Source organism: Pongo abelii, chromosome 1, assembly GCF_028885655.2.
Source record: "Pongo abelii isolate AG06213 chromosome 1, NHGRI_mPonAbe1-v2.0_pri, whole genome shotgun sequence".
Classification (NCBI taxonomy): Eukaryota; Metazoa; Chordata; class Mammalia; order Primates; family Hominidae; genus Pongo; species Pongo abelii.
In genome coordinates, this window is record NC_071985.2 from 229,240,565 (window position 1) to 229,249,319 (window position 8,755).

Here is an 8,755-nt window from a genome sequence, read left to right on the forward strand (position 1 = left end):
CATTCTTGGAATAAGGCCCATTTGATCATAATTTATTTTTTGTGTTGCTGAATTCTATTTTTCAATAGTTTGTTAAGGTTTTTTTAACCTATATTCATAAGCGATATTAGGTTATAGTTGTTGTTGGATTTTTTGTTATTGTCTTTTTCTCGGTTTCAATAACAACATAACCCCCACTTCATAAAATGAGTTGAAAAGTGTTCCCTTCTCTTCTATTTTCTGAAAGATATAGGGTGAAATAATGTTCATTTTTAAACATTTGGTAAAACTCTCCACATGAAGAATCTAGATGGATCTCCATTTTTAATAGGTCACTTTTGCTGCTGGGTGAAGAATGAGTTGTAGGAATTAGTTTTTAGGAAATATGGTGGAACAATTTGAAGTGTGGAATCCTGCTTCAAATGTGAAGAAATATTGACTCAACTACAACATATCAACAATAGATAATGGAACAAAAAGATAAGACATAAAGGAGGAAAAGCAGACTGTTGGTGGAGATCAGAAAGTATGAAAGGTGAATAGGTCGATTTTTAAAGTAACCAAAGATAAATTCTAGAAGAGAAAATTATAAGGGGGAAATTTTGATTTAATAATAGATTGAAGAAGATTGAAGAAGAAGCTAGATAGAGCTGAAGAGAATATTAAGGAAGTGAAAGAACCAAGGAAATCAGCCTAAATGTTGTACACAGAGATAAAGAGATGGAAACTTGAAGAGATAATAAAGACTAATAATGAAGATTGACATTTTAAAAGAATTCTGAGAAAGAGATAATGCAAAATTCCAAACGCTGAAGGCATGAACTATAAAAATAAATCTAAATAGAGAAACCATGTAATAAAGTGCAGAATGTTCCAAAGGAAAGAAGGCATTTAAAATATTTCTAGAAAGAAAAGCATCTCTGATGGAAGAACAATGAAAATGAGAGCACAGTACATGTCTTAAGACCTTGAAGAGGCATCCCAAAGGGCTGGGGGGAAATAAACATTGACCTAGAATTCTATACTGCACTCCGTTATGACTCAAGGTTGAAAGCTAAATAAAAACACCCATGCATGTATTTCAGATATATAAAAACCTAGAGATGTTATATTCACAGGCCCTTTCTAAAATAACCTCAGGGGAAGTTCTTTTTATAAAATAAACTATGTAAATGTGCATAAATATCAAGTGTTGGCAAAGGTGAGACGAGAACTCATGTACAGCAGGTAGGTATGTGACTCGATACATCACGTTTCAGAGGGCATTTGGCATTGGTTAGTAAGGCTGAGGTTAACACTAAAACCCAGAAATCCTGCTGTTTATAACCTAGACCAGAAACTCTTGTTCTTATATCCCAGCTGATGTACATGAAGGTGTCCTCTGCAGCATCGTCAGAACAAGGGTAACAGTGAAATTACCAGCGTTCATCAACTGAGAAATGTATAAATAAATTATGGTATAATCCGATTAAAAATGCTATTCAGCCATTAGAGAATTGATTTTCTTTTCTGTGAATCAGCCTATATAGTGTTTAAAAAATGAGGTTCAGTTGAAAAAAGGCATAACAGAATTACATGTCTAGAACTGTCACACTTATGCAAACAAAAATTCACACATAACAATACTAACAAGGTTTCGTGGTTAACATTCCATTTGTGTGCACCCATGCGTTTGTGTGTATGTAGTAGATAAATAGAAACTTTGACAGAAAGATGCATGCAGATAATTTAATAATCGTTCATTTTGGAGTGCTCTTCCTATGAAGAAGAAGGAAGAATGTGATGTTGCAGAACGGTTCAAAGGGAATTTTAAAACACACATATTATTTCTTTCATATTTTAAACAATCTGCATTGAAATAACCAATGATATTTTATAAAGATGTTGAGTACAAAGAGGTTTGCTACATTTCTGTGTGTATTTTTCTATACTTTGAATTTTAAAAGATGGCAGAATGGATGGAGCAAGTGAGCACAGAGACACCAGCGAGAGACTCTGGCTGGGACATCAGTGGCCGGAACCTGGATGGAGGGGTGCGGGCTGGGGAGGAGGCTATGGATCAGATGGAAGCACAAAGACCCAAGAATAGCTATGGCTGCTGTTTCAGGCATCTTTTGCTGGGTAATGAAATACCCCAAACAATGACAACTCTTTTTCACTCTGTGAGTTTTCCTGCTTGGCCTCACTGCTGCATTTGGAGGTGCTGAGCTGGATTTGGCTGCCATGGCTGAGATGACCTTGCCACTCTCCACATGTGGTCTTTCCAGCCAGATTTCTTCACACTGTGGCCACCTGCAAGCAGCATTCAAGATGATAAATGCAGACACACTCTGTATTACATTTGCTGCTATTCCATTGGCCAAAATAAATCACAGTGTGAGAGGAAAATACACAAGTGAACTCTGGTGTGATTCACTGGGGGCTGTGACTCCAACAATCTACCATCATAATACTAAAATAATTAAGGTAGTGTTGTATTGACATAGACATAGAGAGAGAGCAGCATATAAAAACCAATAACCTCAGGGGAAGATCAAACAGATAAAGCAATTGAAGAACAAGGTAGAATAATTTGTCATACTATAAATCAAGATTATTATAAAGAGTAAGAAAGGACTTTTTTAACAAGGTGCCAAAAGCACTAACTATAAAATGAAGGATCAATACATTTGATTACGTTAAAGTTATGAAGGCTTACCAAAAGACACCTCAGAGTGAGTGGAAAGACAGGTCACCTAGTGGAGGCAGAGATCAAATATAATCAATAGAAGACCAATGTGCAGAAATGACAGGAAGAACATTTATTAATCACCATGGAGGAGATGAGCAACCCAACAGAATTAGTGCCCTCGAAGTCACTAAATGTATTATGCAGGCATGCCCAGGAAGATGAAATGCAATTGGTCAATACACATAAATAAAGGTACTCAACCTCATTACTAATTAGGAAAATACAAATTAACACGACAGTGAAATATCAATATGTACATATCACAGTGGTAAAAGCTTAAAGATCTGGCAATAGGAGGGGTTGAGGCATACCCATTTCGTGTTGGAGGAGAGCCTATGTTTTATACAGAGGACCAGAACAGGGAATTTTCAGAACTGCAAGCTACAGATAGACTACCAAACTTCTGTAAGCTGTATTTATGGATTACATAAATTGTGGGACACTTGAAATGGAAATAAGTAAGTTGCAGCTATACACATCACCACAGATGAATCTCGGAAGTATGTGATAAGCCAAAGAAGTATGTCACAAAGAACACAGGCAGCCTAATCCCTTTTATATAAAGATCAATAGCAGGCACAGCCCCAGCTCTGTTGTTCAGGGATACATGTGTAGGTGGCAAGGCAATAAATTAAAGCAAGACAGTTGTTATCAAAAAGAGGTCAGGACAGAGAAGATCTGTAAGGAGAAGGGATGGGGGATGTATTGGGAAGAGGCATGGAACAGTCACAGGCTCTCTCTAAGACTCTAGCCAAGGTTTACTTCTTGATCTGGGCAATGATTATAAAATTATTCTTAAAAAGAAAATAGTAAAAAGTATAGCTTGGAGGGGATGAGAGTGAGTGAAGGGCATTAGGAAAGAGGCACTGGCACAAAGTTCAGTGGCTTTCAGAGTGGAGGCACTGGAGCTAGAAAAATCTTTGTGAGTAGTATGGATGTCCAGAGATATAATTGGGAAGATTAGTGAGGTATTGGGCGTGCTAGATGAAGAAAAGGAGAGATGGCAAGAGTGAGTCCTAGATTTCTGGCTTATTTACTCGGCTCACAGTGGGCCATTCATCCAAATATATAAGACTGGCTGTGCCTTGAAAAACTGGAGGGTTATAACTTTTTGACATTGTGGTGTTTTGAAGACATCCAGCCAAGACATCCATACATCTGAGCCGTATGGTTTAGGAGCTCAGAGAGGACATGGGAGCTGGAGATACAGGTTCCAGAGGTGTCTGTGTGCAGTGTTGACTGAAGCCAAGAGTGTGAATGTGGGTGGCTAGGGGAGAAGAGAGAGAGAGACAGAAGGCCTGAGATTCTTCATCTGAATAAGAGAGTGCACAGCAGGGAGCATGGCAGCCCAAAGCCAAGGGAGGGCACCAGTTCAAGAAGAAGGCGATGGCTCAACATGGTGAATACAGAAAGGTGAGGTATGAGGACATCCAAGAGATGTGCTTTGGATTTAAGTCAAGAAGGTCATTGGCAGCTTCAACTGGCATAGCCTGGAGGACATGGAGGGGTGGAAGTCAGATTCGAGAGGGTGAAGGGAGTAAGCAGTTGCCAAGTGTATCCAGTGGTGTAGGGGAGGGGAAATATCTTTTCTTCACTCATTGCAAAATTCATGACTGAGGCCCCTATAACTAAAGATAATAAACTATACAAGTTTATTTAATAAAAGGTTTATGTGACCATGGAAACTCCCGTAAGGAAATGAAGACCAAAAGAAATGGGTATACCATTGTGTTTTAAGCTTGAATGAAGAAGCAGATCTTTGTGAAGTGTGACTGTAAAGGGGGTATGATTAATGGTGATGAGCTGGAGGTGCTTAGCCAGGCCTGTTTGTCCAGATTCTTCTCTGTGTCCCTGTGTCTCCAGAGATAAGAATGTTCTTTTCCTTCCAGGAAGCAAGGGCACCTCCCACATGAGGATCTTACGACCTGCATCACGTGAAGGTCAGGAAAATCCTTCCTAGGTTTTATGTTCTGCTTCAGGGGAGAAAAGCAGAGGGGAAGAGGAGAATGACCTTGTGTTTCTGCCGTTTTCTCAAATGCCAAGGTGCATATCTGGGGGTAGCATGTCTTGAATCCTGTCAATAGCAAAGGCAGGCATGCAGTAGGGTGAGGAACTGGCTTCCCTTGGGGGCATCATCCCCAGAACACCATTGATACCTGCTTTATCTGCCCCTGCAGCTTCAGTACCTGGGAGAGAAGTCTTGGTATATCCTGGGTTCTTAATGAAGTCTGTGGAGTGAATGAACGTGGAGTAAGCATCTCAGTCTATGACACCATCAAACTTCCATTCCATGCAGCTGCCTTGGAAATATTTACACCTGAGCAGAGATGCATGCTTATGGAACATTCACTCATTACAGGTACATTGTTTGAAGAAGTCCTGTAATCATGAAATGCATTCATAGCAAGCTGAAAACTAATTGCATTATGTCGTGTTGGTAATGGAGAGGTAGCATCAAAAATCTCTCGTACCTGCAATGTTGGACACACGAGAGAGTCTCCAAACAGGTGTCAGTGAAGGAACGGAAGCGACAGTAAGGGGGGCCAGATATGAGCTTCGCATGCATCCTTTTACCTGAGTCTCATGACTACCTGAGGGCGAGCAGGTGGATCCCCAGCTACCAAGGGAGCCTCAGGTTCAGGGCCCCACAGCAGGTGCGCAGCAAAGGTGGGATGTGGGGCCACAACTGCTTGAGTTCAAGCCCTTCCAGCACCATTCATACTCTTGAAGTGTATGTCCATGATGTGCAAAGATTGTGGATTGTTTTTCGGAGACAGCGGCAGACTGAAAACCTCCCAAGTGGTTTTTGTTGCCTTGCATGCATTTAGGGGACATACTTTTCTCCAGATAGCTTCATCTCCATTAACTTCTCGAGCTGCTTCAGAATATCAAGAGTGAGTCCCCTGCGGCTCCCAGCGATAGGTCCAGCTTAACAGAGAGTGAGAAATACTTTCTCCAACTACATCAAATCAGGTCCCTGCCTCTTCCTGAAAGTGTTTCTTGATGGTCACCCACATTTCTGTAATACAGGCTGCCCGGATCCTCTGTTGCTTAGAGTGTTATGTACCTGCCGTGGAGCCCTAAGCGTGAGGTTAGTGTTGCAGCTCGGGATCCACTGCTCGCCCCCAGGTAGCCATGAGGATCAGGTGAGAAGACACACGTGAAGTGCAAATCTGGCCTTCGTGACTGTCGCTTTCCTTCCTTCACTGACACTTGGGAGACTCCCAGGTGTCTAACCCAGCAGGTACGAGAGATCTGTCATGCTATCTCTTGCTCTGCTATTTCAGGTGACCTTGACAATCAGGGTTAGGAGGGAGGGTGTCTGGCAGAGTAGTATGCCTTAGAGCTTCCAAGCCCACACTGGGTTTACAGTAGTTTTTAAATAGTGAAAGTACAGATCCAAAGTGATTTACATGTGTTATTTTCACACACACACACACACACACACACACACACACACACACACACACAGAATGTCTTTGTTTGAGAGAGATTCTCTTATGAAGCCCATTTCACAGATGAAGAAACTGAGGCCCACAGAACTGAGGCCTACATCACACAGCCTTTAGATGGGGGCGCCAGGATTCAAACCTCAGTGCCTGAAATGAAGACAACTTCCCTTAAAAGTCATCCTCATCTGACTTGCACCCATTGCCCTCAGCGCTCCCAGATCTTTTAGAGGAAGGGAAGGCTGGAAGGCAAGTAGGAAACAGATCAAGAGTCTTTCAAGCTTATTGCCAAATAGTTGTCTCTGGTTCAGTCAGTCCCGGAATGTTCTGTTTCCCTTTGTCTTGCTTCTCGGCTGGAGCTTTTTCTCCAAAATGAATGCAGAGGAAGAAGCTCATTAAGAGAACTAAGTATATTTGTTCCTCAGCTTGATACCGCGGAGGCTAGAGATTTGAATCTGGGAGCATTGCGGGGATGCAGGCGAGAAAACAAAAGAAATAGCAATTTGAAAGGGCACGGATTAGCCCAGGGGCTGTTCTATTTTTTCACCCATGGCTTGCACATAGAAGGTTTTCTGTATTGCCATCTCCTGCTTTTTTATATTATTTTTATTTCTCATCAATTATAGAGGCCCATTTGCAGGATACTACAGTGGAGGAGAGATTATGCTGTGAATGCTTTTATAGGCAAAGTGTGCATCTTAAAAATGGAAATGACAGCCGTTGCTGAGAGTGAAGTGGTTGACTTTGGCGGTGAAGAGTCGTTCTTGACGAGGATTCTCAGCATCTAGGGACGTCTGCATCCAATAAAAAAAAAATGAGATGGCCCAGACTGGGTAAGGGATGCTATTTCCAGTTTGATTTTTATTTTTTAACTCCAAATTCTATAGAGTGGAACACGGATTTAGTCTCAGAACCAATTCCTGGAATGTCTGCCCGAGTTTCGGGTGGTTAGATATGACACAATACCAGAAGACAGCATTAAAGCAGGCGGCACAGCCGTGTGTCTGTGGGGGGTGGGGAGGGGAGTCTTCTGTAATTTTCAAAGCTTTGATTTATTGCCATGTTCAAGAATTAATTATAGCCTGAGGTCCCTGAAATGAAGGAGGTAAAACAAAATGAAACAAAAAAAGAACATGACAATTCCACATCTGGTAGAAGGCACAGCTGCATCTATTTAGGAAAGCTGCCCCATTCCTGGCTCCCTGAACTCAAGCAAATGGTCCTACCTTCCAGGCTGTCTCCTGGGGCCAGAGAACCGTCAACATTTGGAACATCATTAGCATCCTTCTTCTTGTGGGTCCTAGGGAGAGAATCACATTCTCAGTACAGCAGGCATCTGCGGCTACAGTTTTAAAATGAAGACATACAACCGGTGGTCTGTGGTCCCTGCTCAAGGTAACCTCTGCTGACTCATTATGTGCCTAATAAGATCTCTTGTCGAGGCCATGAAAAACGGCCTTGTGCTGAGATGCAAGCCGGGCTGAGCTAAGGAAGGGGAGGAGGGAAATAATGGTTTTAGAAGTGAGACAATGAATTGTTTTTGCCTCTTTAGAATCCATGGCTATCTCTAGGCATCAGCCCTGAGTGCTACCATCTTCCAAGGCAGCAAAAGTTAGGAGAGGGAGGCCAGGCACGGTGGCTAAAACCTGTAATCCCAGCACTTTGGGAGGCTGAGGCACGCAGATCACCTGAGATCAGGAGTTCGAGAAGAGCTTGACCAACGTGGAGAAACCCTGTCTCTACTAAAAGTACAAAATTAGCCAGGCATGGTGGCACATGCCTGTAATCCCAGCTACTTGGGAGGCTGAGGCAGGAGAATTGCTTGAACCCCGGAGGTGGAGGTTGCGGTGAGTTGAGATCACGCCATTGCACTCCAGCCTGGGCAACAAGAGCGAAACTCCGTCTCAAAGAAAAAAAAAAGTTAGGAGAGGGAGACTAGGACTGTCTGTTAATAAACGGTCTCCCTAACTTGCAGCTGCCTCAGAGACAACTGACATAGCCTCCCGTCGGGTTTGTGACCAAGCCCATGCCCAGGTTCTATGTAACAGCTGCATCATGGATGTCCGTTCAGCCTTCTTCTTCAGCACAGTATCCTAAGATAAGATTCAGGAAACACGGGGATTTTTAACACATGGAGGTATTGTTTTTTTCAAGCATACGGGATTCAGGCAACATATTTTTTTCATGTCTATTAAGTATTTGGCAGGAAAAGTGGCACAAAGCTATGTCAGAGTTGCCTCTGCCATCAAACAGCTTTGAATCAGTTGGAGAACAGAGGATGTGGGGGTGGATGGTGGGGTCGGGGAGACTCTGAGAGTTACAGGAAAACCATGGAAGGGATTTGTGAGACCAGAAGGAACCAAAGTGAGCTTTATGGATCTCAGCCAGACCAGTGTGTGGGCAGAGGGTGGCTACTTGGAGGAAGAGGTATTTCAGGGCAGGCCCAGTTCCTTGGGTGTTTGTGCTATAAACCTGGTACTTCCTGGGCAGGAAAAGAACCTCAGTTCTGGAGGTTGGGATCTACAAGGGAATCATAGGAAATCGAGGTGGGCAGGTAGGATGGTGAGGGATGCAACCGACTGTGACCCATTGGCTG